Below are 18,550 nucleotides of genomic sequence, written 5' to 3'. Positions count from 1 at the left end.
CGATTCCCAACAGTGGCATCCTCCCAGAAGATAGGGTTGCAGAGGTGCAACAGTAAAACTGGTAGCACATTTGCAAAGCTAAGCAGGATCCGGTATGGTTTCAAATTCGATAGGGGACCATGTGTTAAGTTTCCTACATTACAGCGGGTTAGATTATATGACCTTCAAGGTCTCTCCCAACTCTACAATTCAATGATTCTATACTTCTCTCGATTACAAATTTTTACACATAATTCCATTCTGCTCTGTTTCTGCATTAATCTGTGCTTTTAAAAAATGTTTCTGTTAACATACATATTTAAATATGTATTTCCTCCCAAAATAATATTTAGATGTGTCTTATGATTTGTTTAAACTACCAAAAACTGTGTAAGAGAACTGCAAAGTCCTGTAGAGAGCTACATTCCAATCCACACATTAGTCCAAGATACTGAATTCCTCAAGCATCCCTCAAAATGTTGCACTAGGATCGATTGCCTGCAGGTGCTCAGGTAGCCAAGGGGGTGAAAAAACTTGCTTTGAGTGAAGTGTGTCTTTAATTTTAATCCATAAAAAGAACCCTATGCTGCAAATAGCAAAGGTCCGGTAAAGACTGTAGCACTGGAATAGGTAGATAAATGACTCTGTACATATACACTGACAAACTGGACCTTGAGGACTTTTAACTCAGGGAAGAGCACACTCCTTTGATTCGTCAACTATGGGCAACCATACCTATATTATGATATTGGAGAAAGCACAAGGCAGTCCAGAATAGCTATTTTAGCTGAGCCAAGTCTAAAGGAAAAGGAGTTCAAAGAGTTGCATCAACATCTACATTTCGGATGCCTCCAAAGTTCAAGTGGTCTTAGTCAAGGATTCTGAGCTTAATTGTTAAGGAGATACCATGGACTCGCCTCAATGGGGGAGTCCAACCAAAGGCAGGTGCCATCTTTTCCAGAGGAGTGTGTGTTCATGTAATTTTCTGTCCTTATTTAAGATTCATCACTAATTCATCTCTCTCTGTCTCTGCTTCTGTCTTTCTCTCTTTTTAAAAGACACATTAATTCACCCTATGCTATCACATAAAACATGCAGTAAAGGTTTGGGAACTGTGTGTGAGAAAGATGGGGAGAAAAGAAGCTCACCATAGTGGCTGAATGGAAATAAATGCATAATTCAGCCCCTTAAAAAATTGTCCTTGGCATTAATGAGGAACAAATTAGCTACTCTCCTTGGGTGTCTACCAGAAATAATAGTAACAAGTGGAGCCTTACCCCCACCCCTCAGTCGTATGCTCGTTTGTAGATAAGCGCTGCAGAGAGAGGTAAAATTATGTCTTTTAAAAGTTTGCCTTTTTTATGGAGAGATGTAAATGATAGGGTTGGATCTGGGAAGTGTTTCAGAAATGTATATTCCACTGAGACAATGGCTTTTGTCATCAGAAGAAAGAATCAGGGACTATCAAAATGAACCAAAAAGAACAGCAGGCTTAGCCATGGTGTATATTGAATCAGTAAACAATACCCGCACCTTTTTTCAAACTTACTGGATAGCCACAAGGAGGGGGTGATGATGGGCATATCAGAGAGAGCATGTGTGCATGCTCCAGCAATGAATTTGGGAAGTGCATGCACTAATAGCAAAACATTAGGACAAACAAAATTGTTGAAAACTCGGTTAAATATACCACGGTGTACATACACACTTCTGCTTAAGATTTAACAAGGTGGGGGACTTCTAAATATGTGATGACTTTTAGTTTGGAAAAAGAACTAAAAAATGGCTGAGGAGCAGAATAGACAGAGGATTATAAAATTATGCACAGTGTGCAGATAGTCATCTAATTGTACAGTTGGAAGGGAGGGTCCTTGTAGGTCATCTAGTTCAGTCCTCTGTTCAGTGCAAGAAATCCAGCGCTGCAGCATCCTGAAAAGATTGTAATTCAGCCTCTGCTTCAAGACCTCAAGGGAGGGGCAGCTACCAGGTACAGTGGTGCCCCGCAGGACGAATGCCTCGCAAGACGGAAAACTTGCTAGACGAAAGAGTTTTCCGTTTTGGAGGTGCTTCGCAAAACGAATTTCCTATGGGCTTGCTTTGCAAGACGACAATGTCTTGCGAGTTCCTGCTGGTTTTTTCCCCTCCCCCCCTTTTTCTAAGCCGCTAAGCCGCTTATCAGCTGATCCGATCAGCAGATAAGCCGCTAAAAGCCGCTAATAGCGCTAATCCGCCAATGGGCTTGCTTCGCAAAACGAAAAATCCGCTAGACGAAGAGAATCACAGAACGGATTCTTTTCGTCTTCCGAGGCACGACTGTAATTGGTTCCATTGTCTCAGTGGTCATATCTTCCAGAGGTTTTGCCTAATGTTCAGGCAAAATCTATCTTTCTGTAACTGAAACCCATTAGATCTAGTCCTGCCCACTGAGGCAGCAGAGATTTGCCCTCTCCTATGAGACAGCCCTTTAAATATTTGAAGAGCAATATCAAGCCCACCCCCCACCCCTCATATTTACCTATTTGGGCTAAACATACTGCTCTCCACTTTTGTTTCCCTTTTCTGAGCCTACTCCAATTTACCTAGAAATAATGGTTATCAAGAACTATCGTATTTTTCGCTCTATAAGACGCACCAGACCATAAGACACACCTAGTTTTTGGAGGAGGAAAACAAGAAGAAGAAAAATTCTGAATCCCAGAAGCCAGAACAGCAAGAGGGATTGCTGTGCTGCTGTTTTGGATTCTGGGATAGCTGTGCAGCGTGCATTCGCTCCATAAGACACACACACACATTTCCCCTTACTTTTTAGGAGGGAAAAAGTGAGTCTTTTAGAGCAAAAAATACGGTGTTTTACTCTCTCTCAGAATTCTAGAACTCGGAGTTATGCAGAAGATTCAGGACACAATACATAATTACCGTATCTTATGGGATTCACAGTTACCGGATGTGGTAAGATGGCTTTAAATGTGGACATCATTACATAATTTTTACAGGGATAACGCCTTGACGTACAGCATTTCAGGATTTCGCCAGCCACCAAATCCCAGAATTTCTGCCTGAAATCTTTGTAATGAGAAAGCTATTGAGTGGGTGAGGGTGTCTCCCCCCATGGCAAGACAAAATAATGGTGTTGAACTGAGCAAACAAGCAAGCAGGCCTTTGCAACTGAAAGACAGATTTGGTCACAATGCAATTTATTTGTATAATTTAATTAACCTGCCAGTGTCTCATCTATTATGCAGATGCAGATATACTAAGAATACCTATCCTTACATATCTCAAAAGACAAAACAAATGGCTTCAAGAAATGAGGTCTTGGTGTACTGCCTCCACCTCATCCCCTGCACCTCCCGGTCTTGTGCTTGGATCTCTTTCACCATTGCTTTTGTAACTAGCTTCTGGGTAAAATTCATTAATTTTTATTAACAGGGAAAACATTTGTCCCCGTGACAATATTTGCATTGCCTGAATGATTTTCACCTCTGCCACAAGGTGTACTATCGGCTCATACATCACCCGATTACTTGGAGAGCAGAAAGACCCTCAGTCATTAGTGAGTGAATTAAAGATGATCTAAAGAGCTATTAATCACACTGACAAAAGCCTTAATGTTGCTGTGACCCTTCTGGAGCCTGGGGACTAAAAAGGAAGCAGAGGGAGAGAAAATGGAAACATATGTTTTCTCCAAAATAACCTACCTTAGGAGAACTGTCAGAGGGAGAGTCCCGTCAAGTCGAGGAATTTTGCCTCTGGATTATATAGGGAATTGTTTGTATAATCAACCCTCCTCACCCCCACCAGTCCTTTCAATTAATTTGTTTATGATCAATATAAACACTTTATAAGTGGCATGAATGCTGCGCTCACAGCCTAATTTTCTTAATCAGAATCTATTTCCAAATCTGGTTATTCTGTGCTTAAAAAATTATTATTAAAATAAAACAACAAAGCATGCATTTGCCAAACATGCCAATACATTTGAAGAGAATGTACAGGGAGATTATTGCTGCTATTTGTCCTCAAACATTGCCAACCGACCTATTAAACTGCATAATATAAGAAACTATCCTAATTCATTTTAAACACTGCACACGGTGTGCAGAAGAAGGGTGTTTCGGCTTGATTTTAACATTGTTCACTACTAGAGAAGTCTCATTGGTTTCAATAGGACTTAGTCTTGGGAAAGTGTGTTTAAGGTTGCTGCTGTACAGAACCTTATGCATTTTATTCAGATGTAAATTTCACTTGGCTCAGCAGGATGTCCTCATAAGTAAAGTAGCAGCTCTAGAGTTTTGCAATATTTTTACATACTTTAGAGAATAAACTGCTTTGGAGGGGCAAATTTTGATCAAATTCTACCAATTTAATTAGTGTATGTGTGCATGCAAAATTTCATATTTTTACAGTACAGTCCTACACTCAGGATAAGTCTCATTAAGTTCAATGAGACTTACTTCCAAGTGAGTATAGAATTATGGTCATTATTGGAACATTTCCCACTATCCCAGTTATGAATGATGAATTTAAGAAAAACAGGATCCAACTCCTGAAGTTAGCAAGTTAACTAATATTATTGCTTTATAAGTCATCAACAAGATTTTGGGGGTATTTTTATTATTTTTAAAAAGAGCACTGAAAAGTCAATTTTCAAAAGCAAAAGTTTAAAATTTAAACAAGTGCAAATATCAATTTTTGCTGAGGTTTGTGCAAGTGTATGTACCTTAAAATGTTCATATTATTAATTCTGTATTAAGGTTTATAAGACATTTCAATTTCTATATCTCTTTGAAGGGATCATCACAATGACCTGGGTAGCCTTGCCTTTCAAGTCTCCTTGCTGAATGTGGACAAAAGAAGAGCCCCTGTACCTGATCAACAATAAAGCATAAAAGGATGCATAAAAAGATGGAAACACAAAAGAGAATAGGAAAAGGAACAGAGAATTACTGGCCAAGAGCAGCAAGTCAGTAAAAAATGAGCCAGACTTTATTAAGCAAAACAATTCAAATATGGCTGCCAAATAGCCTCAGTGTTTTCCAACTTTTTTGTCTCCCTTCCTTTCTAGAACATTCTTTCATATATTGCTAGGACAAGCAACAAATTATCCCAATTGCAAGGTCAGGTGAAATTTTGGCTTTCCAAGTCTATGATATGAAGTGTTTTGGCAATTAATATGACTCTGTCTATTCATTATTGTTGATGCTTAGAAAGAACCCAAAACAACTGGAAAAGAACCCCAAACCCAGCTTAAGACTAAAACAACCAGCAGATAAGTATAAACATGGCTTGACACCAAGTTTTTAGGGCCAATTCTCAATTTACATTTTGTACCCCAGTATGGAGTCCCAAACACAAAACAGTTACACAAGCCTTTTGTCAAATGGGAAATGAGTTTGGATGTGTAATATTCAGCATCTGCCCCTTCCAGATACTTGGAAGAGAAAAAAATTCCAGCCCCTGCTTTTTAAAGGAACATGCACTGAATTTTCCTTTACACTTGCTAAGAGCCTGAGTACAAATAAGAATCAGCCACCCACCAAAATTATTTATTCCAGAAGAAGAGGAGAAGGTGGAAAAGGAAGAAGAACTGCAACATCCAGCATGAGAGTTTGAGGACCACATTGTGTTGCCTTCATTGGCAAACACTACTCTCATTTTGACTAAGATCACTGGTAAAAATGGTGAAGTCAAATATATTGCCAAACAGTTATAGGTATATATGCTTCAGTTAATCGCTAATCTACCCTGAATTTATATCTATCTACTCACATACACAAATATACAAATAAAGAAAGTCAATGGTGTCAGATGAGGTGGTGTAATCTTATCTGACTATTTTTTATTTATTCATTTGTAACTGCTTTTTATGTTGAAATGGGGCTCAGAAATGTGCACATTTCATAGCCACTAAATGTGCTTGATGTCCTGGGACAAAGGCAGACTTTGGCTTGAGCATCCTAGAACGGGCAGTGCTTGGGATCTGATGCTATTATTCTCAGTTTCCACATTCTGACACTGTTATTGATAAATCCTGACACTGCCTAGCTGAGAAGGTGGAAACTTCAGCATTTGCTCTGAAGTTATCTTGTCCTGTTCTACCATAATTTTTCTAGTTCTGCCACCACTTTCCTGTCTCAGCTGCCCATGCTCAAAATGAAGAGGACTTTAGGCCCATTTTATAAGACTGACTGAGAATGAGGTTTTCCCCAAGAGGCAATTCTAGCTTGCGATGGCATCCTCCAGATAATTCTTGGAATAATTCAATAAGAGTGCTGGGGAGTAGAGAGGTATCTCTTTCAAGACTAGTTCTTTCAAGAATCCCATGAGGTAGCTTAAATTGACAGGTGGTGACTTGCCCAAAGTTATCCTGCAAACTTCATGGTTCTGGAAGAGTAGGGATTTGAACTCAGGTCTGTGTAGTCCAACTCTGATGCTTTAGCCGCTGGCAAGCATGGAACATAAGGTCTGCATTTTCTATCTGGATGTCCTATGTGCAATTGTCTTATAAAAGTTGGACATTCTGTACACACTGATATAACCTGCTGCCAGTCAACTGACATATCTGCTGCCTGATTGTACCACCTTCACAATCGACTTCTATCAAGTTTCCTAGTGGCACTATAATTAACGGATATTTTAATATAATGCTACAAGAAAAATGTTTTATGGAAAGTATCACCTGAGAAACAATGCTAATTGAAGGTCATACTGCTAATAATAATAAAAATACCAAACCCACACACTAAGTTCAGAAATAAAGGAGATCCGGTGGAAATGAAGCGTGTGATGGTAAATAGGAACTGTGTTCACTTGCCGTCATGCACTATAGCTATTAAGCCTTAAGGTCTTAAAGGTACCAAGCAATGCATATGATAAATTCTTCCAAAACATCCCAGCCATAACATAGTTCTTGCTGATTGCTCATTTACCCATAATGCATGCTGTCATAGCAAAGCCTGACAAATGACAGAGAAAGCTCAGGTTATTTTTTACACTGACTGCCAAGCCCCTCACCTCAGATTATTCATTTATTAGGGCAATCACAGAGGCCCGGGTACTTAATATTGTTTTCACCAAATATGAAAATGATCTACTTTCCTATTCTTTAGTTTCTCCTAGGGCAAGCCATTTATCATCAGCTCAGGATAAATGACTGCTTCATTATAGCCATAATTTATGAGATGTTAGAACTAAAGAGCCACACCTAAAGACTTAAAGCTCTAATATGGATTAGAATACAATAATCAATCAATCTAATACACTTTTTTGTTGCTTAGGACTATTTTTGTTTTCAAATGCCTAGAGATTATTTTTTCCCTAGGCCTCAAGTATTCTTCAATCTTCCTTTCTTTACTCAAGTTCCCTTCCAAGTTTTTGAGGAATTACAGGTAAGAAGATCATTACTGGTAAACATTAAAGCCAACTGTGGGCATAGTCCACTGGGATCTGAATACTTGTGCAAGTTCCATTAAAACGAATGGTAACAGTGCAAGCTAAAGAACTCCTCTGTTTTTTGCATTCCTTTCAAAGAGACTTACACAGGAGTCATCATTGATGGATTGTGTCCTGTGGCTACAGTTCAACAAATTTTTGAGGCAATATATTTGCACCATAAGCCAATTTTGATTTCAGTAGAAAATCAACAACTATTTTTTTACACAAACTTTGCATGCATAGAGTATGGGCTGAGTGAACCTATGCAGCAATCTGCTAGTTGTGAAGCAGCTGTGCCATTGGTTCATCATACATTTAACTCCCAACTCAGTGCTGATTTTACTATGCTATTTGCTCAGTGTATTCTGCTCTATGGTGATGGCATAGCTGACTTGTGTACAGGGCATGGTCTGAAGGCATATAACACAGCTTCAGTAATCCTTGCTGAAGCTATATCATATGCTCTGTGCCTGGAGGAGAGATCCTTTGGAACTGTATGGCTCCTAAATAATTAGAAGAATAAATGAATACATAAAGCAATCATATGTCCATTATGCCCTGTGCCCAGTTATGTGCACATGCTCTGGTTTAAGTGAGGCCCAGGAGTTTGCAATGCACAACAGAGGACTCTGATGAAGACAAGCCTCAGGCTGCTTCCTCACAGGGAAACCATCACTGTATTATTCACAGCCCTGTCACCATATTCACAGGATGAATCCTATTCAGTGCCTCCATCTTCCCAGTCTCACAAAAGCCAGTTGAGGGCCCTCTAACAACCAGATATCTCTTCCAGGGAGGCAGAGCCATCCACACAACAGGTTTTGTCAGTCTACATAAGGCTTCAGTTGGCTTTAGCTCCATGCTGAGACAACATCTTCCTGTAGCTACCTTAGCAGGCAAGAGCTTCAACCAGCAGAGCTTAATTAGAGCTCTCCATGGTCCTGTTTTGGTCTACTTTCTATATGTAAGAGCTTTTGATCAGGCATCAGTTACCTTAACTGGACTTGCCCTGCCTTAACCTAACTTGGCTTGCTGTGACTCCCGCCTACCTTGGCCAGACTTAACCATTACTATTTGTTGAAGGAAAGTTAAGTCAAGGCAGGGAAAGTCCAGTTAAGGTAACCAATGTCTGATCATGATCACAGAAGTTGACATGAAGGATGCAGTTTCTCTTGCACTGTGTAGGACTTTGTATGTACTTAGTCCAGACCCCAAAAAGTCTGCCCTCAGAATCTGAAATCAAGCAGGTGAAAAAGGTTTTAATAGAACAACATCATTTATTCCAACTGCAACAAAAAAGAAAAGCTTTTTGAATTTTATTTGCTTGACTGATTTGCAAACCTAGGGTGGTGGCAGTGGGACCCAGGAAGACTGTTGTTGCAGAAGTCATACCTGCCTCATTCTTTCCAGCTGTGGAGCTGTTATAAACAGGAAGGTTCCTGAGGTTGCTACATGGTAGTACCAGGAATTGTAGAAATGCAGGCAGAAGAGCAGACCAGAAAAACCTTGGGGCTGCATTTGAGGGCCACGAAGGAAGGCAAATAAGACCTTTTTTTTCAAAGCCACCCACCCCCAAATATTCTGAAACTCCTGTTAGAAGCATCATCCTCTGGACAAATCACAAGGGGATGAAATCCTTCTACTCAAAATAGCACTTTGCTCTTTAGACAGTGTGTCTGGTTTGTATCTGCATTGTATATTTACCCGCCCCAAGCCAATGCAAACATTATTTTTAAGCTCTGAGTCATGTTCAAAACACTTGCCTAAACGCACTTAACCACTTAAGCCTGATCCTTTTCATGGGGTTTGGCCGGAAATCTACAGTTTATTTTCTTTCTTTTTTAAACACTCATAAGAAAACCAGGTTGAGGATTAAAAGATAAACACTGAGTGGAAAGCAGGTGCAGATTCCAAAGCCTTCAGAAAGTTCTCCCTGCCTTCCTGAGGCCGTGTAGCCTACAGGTGAGACAAATGGCCCCCTGCTGCCGGCATGCAAGCCTTGAGTGATACCTCCAGCAAGGCCTGGTGTCTTGAAATCACTCAGCCTTGAAATTAACATCCCAATAGGGAGGGAGGGAAGCAGTTTCCCCCCTTTTCTCTTTAGATAACAGCAAGCCTACATCTTCAGCACAAGGGAAAATGACAGCAAGGGTACTAAGGAAGAAGGAACATTATGTTCCTGGGAGGAAGTGTTTATTTTCATCTACATAGAGACCTACCAGGGCCAATCCATGCTGCCATTTTTATATGGCACAGTCCACACAAGTTAATTTTCTTATGCTGGCACATTCACATTGCTTAATCTGACAAATGTCTAGATTGTGATCCAGTGAGCTGGAGGCCACATCACTTTTTAAGTTTCCTCCCTTACACCACCCCTCTCCCTTGAGTCAGATGGAGACAGATGCTAGAATAGGAAAAGTGGTACAAAAGAGTGGATGAAAGCTTTGGAATCTGGCTAACATTTTCACTCCCATTCTAAATGAGCCACAGTTTGCTTCTGGGCCTTCATTGTACTCTGGCATTATTTAAATCCTACAATTTTATACTAATAGTAATTGTTTAGGCCAGATTGGCCTAATAAGCTTAATAAAGGACAGAAGATGTTTCATTACAAAATCTTTATGCCATAAATTTACGGAATGCACTCTATGTGTGCCCATCCCTTTAATAGGATGCATAGACTTCCCCCAATCTGATGCCCTCCAGGGTTTTAATATGTACATTCTCTGAAACATGCCTCTTTCTTACTTGATTCATGTGCTTCTCATTACAGAAACAGTTTTAAAATTCAAGAGACAAAATGCCCAGGTGCCCAAACCACTTCAGCTTTGAGGACCAGAGGTTTCCAATCCAGTGGGGCGAGAGCCAACTGGAGGTGAAATTGGCTGTCAATGGGTGAAGAAGATGCACATAATTTTTTAGAGCACTGATAGTTCTCCAGTAGCATGATTGTGGCATTCAGCCAAAATGTACTCATCCCTTTTCTGGTTCAGACTTTGGAGTACAGTAAATAATCTGCAAGTTTGAAGCAGATGGACTGTTCCCATTCCTGCTGTTTGCAGGATCAAGCCCCTGAGCAGTTTTGTACTTAATCCCCCGCTTTGGGGGCAATGAGTGATTGGATAAATTAGGCAAATTTTCTTATTTTTTAAAGGTACAAATAGGAAAATGGACAGTCCAAAATTAGGAGGAATCTAGGCTTACACTTGAGCTTGGGATTTTGCTTTAGTGATGTGTATCTCCACCCTGAAAATCTGGACACAATCCAAGCGAAGTTATGCACTCTTAGATCCCACAATTTTTAGTGCAATTAAGAACATGCTCAGTTCTTCTCATTGCAATTGGTGCTTAAAACTGCTTCACCTTGTCTAGGCGGTGAACCTTTTTTTAAAAAAGAAGAAGCAGAAGTTTAATTTGAAGCCTGGCTCACTGTAAGAAGAGTCAGTGTTAGGCTTGGGATGGAGAGCAGCGTCTTGTAAAACTGGAACAAATGTGTGCAAGAAGGACAAGCTGGAGTTGGGCATGCAGAAATTTGGGGGTGATAAACTGGGCTGTCCCCATTCTATAGATTGGACTGTTTTGGGGTCTCTGCCTAGACCTGAAGTAGACTGTCTTGCTGGTGCCAGTAACAGGCTTGGGTGAATGCGCCTTAAAGATGTGTGTCTGCAGCACTTCCCAAAACCACAGTATATGGAACTGCAGTCATAAGCATTAACCAAACGGTCTCAAAATATAGCTGCAGGGTGGGGTGGGGGGAGGCTCGTAAATAATGCTTTGGAAGTGTATTTGATTGAAGTGTATTGCTGGCCTTATTGTCAGAGACCATAATACAACTTTAGACCACATTTCTCTTTTCCACAACCCTTAATATCACTAACACTGGTTTCAGTTGAATTCCAGCTCAAGTCTTTGTTGAGGGGTCATTCTTCAATCCAGCCATTATGTGTAATTCAACATCAGCACTTCAGCAAGAATAAAACAATTTAAGCTCTGCAGTTATATTGTGCATGGGCTATTTTTTCTTTTCTGAACAACTGCCTGGGAATCTGCACATACACACAATTATGCTTATAAACATATTGCTTAAATTTACATATATATTAAGATGCTTGGGACTATCTGACCTACGTGCTCACCATGGTACTGGTAAGATATGTCCTGACGAGAAATCTAAAATTTGATACACAAATAATCAAATAAACGCCAATCTGAACAATCTGAAAATAGGAAATGTGTGATCTAATTCTCAAATTATGGGACCTGAACACTATCCCAAAACAGTTGTGAAATCTGAAGTCTCCATGGTGAGAAGATTGTGGCTCCAAATGAATAAACTACAACATATTAAATGATGCCATTTTCTGTGTATTACCAAAGATGGACATAGAAATCTAAGGACCATTCTCAGCATCTATTTTGTACAACAGGCATTAGGCAGATAAGACAAGATTTAGGAATAACCCTGGACTCAGCAGTTATTAGTAACATGTGTGGACCCTTGGGAGGGGGAAACTCACAATTTGTGAATTCTGCTTCTGCCTTCATTAGTTACATAGGCACTATGTACACCTTACACTAGGCACCATGATGGAAGTTATAAAGTTATTCATGGTATGGAGAAAGTGAACTGAGTTATGGCACCTCCTCAAAGTATACCACACCAGGGATAACAGCAAGAGAAGTTCCCCTTGCGTTTGTCCTTAATTCACACTTCCTCGCCCTATTCTGCTAAAAAGGTCCACATGCTAAGGCAGCCTTTTGCCTGCATCACTTATAGAATCATAGAATTATAGATTTGGAAGGGGCCTTGAGGGGCATCTAGCCCAACCCCCTGTAATGCAGGAATCTTTTGCCTACTATGGGGCTCAAGCCTATGGCCCTGAGATTAAGAGTCTCATGCTCTATCAACTAAGCTATCCCAGGACAGTATTTGATGGATCATGATGAACCAAAAAACTACAGCGGTACCTCGCAAGACGAATGCCTCGCAAGACAAAAAACCCGCTAGACGAAAGGGTTTTTTGTTTTTTGAGCTGCTTCGCAAGACGATTTTCCCTATGGGCTTGCTTCGCAAGACAGAAACGTCTTGCAAGTTTGTTTCCTTTTTCTTAACACCGTTAATACAGTTGCGACTTGACTTCGAGGAGCAACTCATAGCACGCGGTGTGGTAGCCTTTTTTGAAGTTTTTAAAGACTTTGGTGATTTTTGATGCTTTTCCAAAACTTTCCCGCCGCGTGCTTCACAAGACGAAAAAAATCGCAAGACGACAAAACTCGCGGAACGAATTAATTTCGTCTTGCGAGGCACCACTGTAAACTGAATGTGCATCCACCCAAATGTGGATGTTGACTTTCTTTTTAATCATGTTTCACTGTACACTCAGTGAAATGTACACTCAGATGTGCATAAGCAAGCAGCCACAACAAGATGGGGCTCTCAGCAGTTGACCTCCAGCCAGGGGGTCTGAGCAACTATATGTACCTGACTATGCCAATCCCTGTTCACACACCCTTGGAGGGAGGCAATGAGAGGCCCAACTGGACCAAGCCAGTGAAGGAAAGTACAGTAGTTTCAAATTATGCAGACCTGTAATGCAGTAAAGGATTTGGTAGCAGTGTTGACAGTAGGTCTCTGACAGGTATTTGCAGTGCTACCCCAGATTGCATAGGGCTAGGACAAACAGAAGGTTCTCAGGCTGCCATTAGCTGAGCTGTTCAGATTGAGCACATGTTTTACATACAGACAGTCCCAGGTTCTATTTGACAGTTAAGATGATGGGTGACATGAAATGCTTCTTCCCAAAGTCCTGGAAGGTGACCATCAAAGCAAGCAATATTGGGTTAGATGAATAAATAGTCTGGTTATAAGGCAGCATGCTATGTTCTCTATCCTAAGGAGGCATTAGACATAGTAAGACATGTGGGAGGTGAAGTCAAAAGGCTCAGAAAGAGAGAAAAGCCTGTTGATGTGAGAGTGGGGGCTGGGATAATATAGTTGGAAGCAGCAGTGGTCCAGAGGAGTATAAGAACATAAGAAGAGCCCTGCTATATCAGACCTAATCAAGTATTGTTTCATAGTGCCCAGCCACATGCCTATGGGAAGCCCACAAGCAGAACATAAGCTCAGTCACACTTTTGGTAGCCTGAGAGAGGAAAGCAAACTGGAAGTGAGAATGGGCAGAGACACATGTGGTCAGGAGGTTTAGAATTGCACAAGGTTCATGGACTGATTTTAAGTAACCAGCCAGATCTTGGGCTGTAAGCCTCTTGCAAGAAAGAAAGGATATTTGGAGGTTATTTTGGACTCTGTGAACTGAAGACACTATGTACTGGAAAGTCTCCATACATCTTAAAAGAAGGGCAGGATTTTCTCCTCACCTCCCCCCTCCCTGCATTTCATCCCTTTGCAAAGAAAAAAGAAAAACTTAAGTTCTCCCTCTCTTTGCAGTTCACACACCACGCCAAGATAAATTTAAGGTCACCTCTAAGAATAGGTGTTTGGCAGTACAACTATAGACATGCCATTCTTCTGACATACCAAGGAAGAGAGTACAAGCCAAGCCAAGAGTGCAGTTTGACACTGTATAAGAAGGGGACATTCTATTACAGCTCTCTGCACATTAATCTGTGTCTTTGGCTCACGTGCTGTTGTATTGTTAATCATCCTTTTGAAAAGGTGCCCCAACTGATGGTCTCATGCCAGTTTCCCAAGGCTTGCCTGCCATCTTCAGTTAGGTGCAAGGGATGAGAGGATGAGAAGAAATAGTTTCATCCTGGGCAGCCCACCTTTCAAAATGCCACCTGAGCAGAAACTCTAATGTGAAAGACTCTCATCACATGCCCAGCTGAATGCTTCCCTACAGAAACAATTAATATGCACAGAAAAGTATTGTGTGAGGCAAAAAAGGCTAAGCTAAAGCCCTTCTCCCTGATTGTTGCGTTCTACTTTATTGGGAAGTTTTTATATGAGGGAGCATTCAGTCATGCTCTTCCTTACCCAGAAACTGAAACTGTACAATCCACAAGCAGTGTTACCATGTGATGAGCTGTTTGTCTAGAGTACCTTTGATATAGGGTGCATTCCCCCCCCCCCAAGAATAGTGGGCAGGCTTCAGGACTGTGGGATTGACTGCTCTTCATTATAACCCTGAGACCCACTATAACAGGCAATGCATGAGGACAATGCTCCTTCTCAATCAATAGTGGGGATCCTGTTGCCCTCCAAATGTTGTTGGACTATAACTACTATCATATCTGAACACCGTCCATGCCAGCTGGGGCTGCTGGGAGATCATAGAATAATAGAATCTTAGAGTTGGAAGGAACCCAAGGATTATCTAGTCAAGGCTTCCTCAACCCCAGCCCTCCAGATGTTTTTGACCTACAACTCTCACGTTTTCCCTAGCTAGCAGGACCAGTGGTCAGGGATGATGGGAACTGTAGTCTCAAAACATCTGGCAGGCCGAGGTTGAGGAAGCCTGATCTAGTCCAACCCGCTGCAATACAGGAATCTCAGCTAAAGCATCCATGACAGATGGCCATCCAACCTCTGTTTAAAAACCTCCAAGGAAGGAGAGTCCACCACTTCTAGTGGGAGTTGGAGTCCAAGAACATCTGAAAGGTCACAGATTCCACATCCTAGACCTAGAGTAAACCATGGTATATGATTACAGATAGGTAGCCGTGTTGATCTGCCATAGTCAAAATAAAAAAATTCCTTCCAGTAGCACCTTAAAGACCAACTAAGTTAGTTCTAGGTATGAGCTTTCGTGTGCATGCACACTTCTTCAGATACACTGAAACAGAAGTTGCCAGATCCTTCTATATAGTGAGAAGGTGGGGAGGGGTATTACTCAGAAGGGTGGTGGGAATGGGTGATTGGCAGATAGCTGAGATGAGCTTGTTGACGACTCTTAACGACTGCAACAGGTCTTACAGGAAAAGACAAGGGGTGAGAAGGTGAAAAATGGCTAGTCATGTATAATGAGATAAGAATCCAATGTCTCTGTTCAGACCAGGTCTCTCCATGGTTTTAAGTTTGGTAACCATGGAGAGACCTGGTCTGAACAGAGACTAGCCATTTTTCACCTTCTCACCCCTTGCCTTTTCCTGTAAGACCTGTTGCAGTCGTGAAGAGTCGTCAACAGGCTCATCTCAGCTATCTGCCAATCACCCATTCCCACCACCCTTCTGAGTAATACCCCTCCCCACCTTCTCACTATATAGAAGGATCTGGCAACTTCTGTTTCAGTGTATCTGAAGAAGTGTGCATGCACACAAAAGCTCATACCTAGAACTAACTTAGTTGGTCTTTAAGGTGCTACTGGAAGGAATTTTTTTATTTTGACCATGGTTTATGAGACTGAGATTCCTACATCAGAACCAGGTCAGGGAAAGAGTCTCTCCTAAGCACTTATTTATAGTGCATTTAAGATGTGTAAATTCAGAATATGTGCATAATGCCCTAGGTAGCTTGGAACCGAGCTACTTGAAGGGCTGTTTCCTCCCATGCCAATCTGTCCTTCCTTTAAAATCAGCTATTGCAGCCCTCTCGCACGTGCCATTGGCCTTTGAGGTGCAGTTAGTGGCATCGTGCACGAGAAATTTATCTGTAGCAACATCTCATATATGGAACTCCCTCCCCCAATAGGATCTGTTCCTCTGTATTTGTGTTCTGCTGCCACTGGAAGACTTCATTTTTTAAAAACAAGCCTTTGATTCTGCTTTTGCTCTATTGATTTATTTTTAGTTCTGGCTCTTGATGCTCTTTAATTCAGCTTGTAGTCTTAGTTGGCTGTGGTAACATGAGAGAGAGAGAGAGAGAGAGAGAGAGGTTAGCTGCCTTGAGGGGGGAAAGGGTTGCTTTATTTCAACAGGCAAAAATCCAGACATGAAAATTTGCCAATTTTCCAAAATTTTCCTCAGACGCTAATTCCATCATTGGAATCCCGGACATGTCTTGGAAATTCCGGACGTATGGCAACCCTAGATAGAAATAAATCTATATTATATTAGGACCCCTCCCTGCTGAACGTCTGCTGCTACTGAATCTTTTTTTTATTTCAGCAAGCATTTTAAGTCTCATTTTATAGTTTTAATGGATTGTTATATTTCTTGTATTGTTGAGTTACTTGTACGCTGTTTGTAATTAAGCAGTATATAAATTTGTTGAAATTAAATGAATATTTTGTAGGAAAAGGAAATAAAAAGAAAAACACACATGGAAATTATAATATATTAACCTAGTGTTTAATTGGGATGTTTAGCCAACAATAATAAATTATTGTTTTTATCACTTTTGTACTATCGGTGTGTGTGTGTGTGTGTGTGTGTGTGTGTATAGATATATATGTAACACTTCATATGGAACAAAAGGCAATCTCAAAATTTAATCACAATACTCCCGTATTTACTCGAATCTAATGTGCATCTTTTTTGGCCAAATCACATTGAGAAAATTAAGGTGTGCATTAGATTTAATTGCACATTTATATTCACCAGCAAATACTTTCTTTGGTTTCAAGGTTCTGAAAATTGAGGTGTGGATTAGATTTGATGGTGCATTAGACTCGAGTAAATACGGTACTAAGTTACCAATCAGTTTTTAAAGCAACTGAAAATCACAAAGAGTCTTCAATGCACGGAAGTGGTTAATTAATTAACATTAGATATGATTAATAATGAGCTTTGTTTAATAGCAAGTATCTGCCTGCAGGACCGAACAGGGAGGTGGCAGCCCTCAGAGATTAGGCAACTATATTTATCCTGATTGTGTTTGGGATTTTAACACGTTTTGTGTAGGCTGACAAATGGCCTATTAATTATCTAATGTTGGCTGACAATAACAGCTTGATAAAGATGTATGTTTTTGAATTGCAGGATGAAAACAGCAGAGGAAGAGCCCCACTGGGGCTTCGCTGTCTTCAGACTGGGCTCTGAGCCACGAAAGCAAGCAAGACAAAGCCCTATCTCCTGCCACACAGCCTTCGGAGATAAAATATGTCTTGGCATTAGGGACGTTTTCAGAAAACTGCTTCTGCAATATCTGATTAGGAAAAGGAGGAGTATGTCTTTACTAAATTGGGGTTAAGGCATAATCAATATCATATATGGAGTCTCTGGCCTATTCTGCATAAACGAAGGCACTTCATAATATTAAGGAGTCTATAATGCAGAGGAAGCATATGGTAGGACACTACCTCCCTCTCCCCTATTCTCTCTCTTTTTTTATTTAGAACTTTATCTTCCAACCTGTTTGACAGCTGCTCCTAAGTGGTTTCACAGTGCCAAATTATTTTTATGATTGTTTGATGTTTTATTCTTCCATTTCAGTTAATGAGATAGGATCCCACAATGGTCATAATTCAGAGCTGTCAGAACTAAAAAGCATGCTTGTGGCAAGATGGCCTGATGGTAAATAAGGGCTAAAAGCAAGGGATAATAAAAAATTCTCTTATCCAGGACTCTGCTGCGATCAAAACTGTATTTGGATCTCCACCCCTCCCCTGTTAATATTTTATTCAGTCTTTTATCTTACCAGGTACAGGTTTAACAACCAGTTGCATTTCACAACAGATTCGAAGAAAAACCTGTATAATAACAGGATCAGTAAGTATAATGGCGCTTCCCAGCTCCCTCGACTATGTTTCATTTTCCCATCCATTCTTCCTTGGTGAACTTCTTCTCACCTTCACCCCTATCATGGCAGTGCTATCATGTTTGAATAGCAGCAATGGGGAACCTGCAGACCGTGGACCAAATTACAGTGCACAGTGTGTACCTGTCCTCCAGGTTAAATTTTTCCCAAGGTCCAAACAACATGTTGTGAGGAATGCATGGCTGCCCACTGCCCACATGTCATTAATGATGATTAATTGAAGAGAGTGCATCGGGTGACATCCGTGTGCTCAGGTGGGGATGCAGAAGAAGAGGGCCTTCTCGGTGGCTGCTCCCAGGGGCTTTAGAATTCCCTTCCTAGAGAAGCTGGCCTGGTTTCCTCCTTTTTTATTCTGGCAGGCTTTTGGGAACTGACTACCTTTAAGAAAAGGGCTCTTAATAGTGTGCTATACCGTTTTTTTACTATCTGCATTTTAGTAGTTTTGCTTTTTCAATAATTTTTAATTCAATAAATAGT

General features: G+C 40.8%; 1 protein-coding gene across 13 annotated transcripts in view; it reads right to left on the bottom strand.

Moving 5' to 3' along the window:
* The window catches only part of MECOM (MDS1 and EVI1 complex locus), a 495,241-nt gene that overhangs the window by 304,360 nt on the left and 172,331 nt on the right, over positions 1–18,550 (bottom strand). The window lies entirely within an intron of this gene.

This window comes from Podarcis vaucheri, assembly GCF_965113315.1.
Source record: "Podarcis vaucheri genome assembly, chromosome: 5".
Classification (NCBI taxonomy): domain Eukaryota; kingdom Metazoa; phylum Chordata; class Lepidosauria; order Squamata; family Lacertidae; genus Podarcis; species Podarcis vaucheri.
Note: the sequence above shows the minus strand (reverse complement) of the source record. Positions and strands in the feature narration are given on the sequence as shown.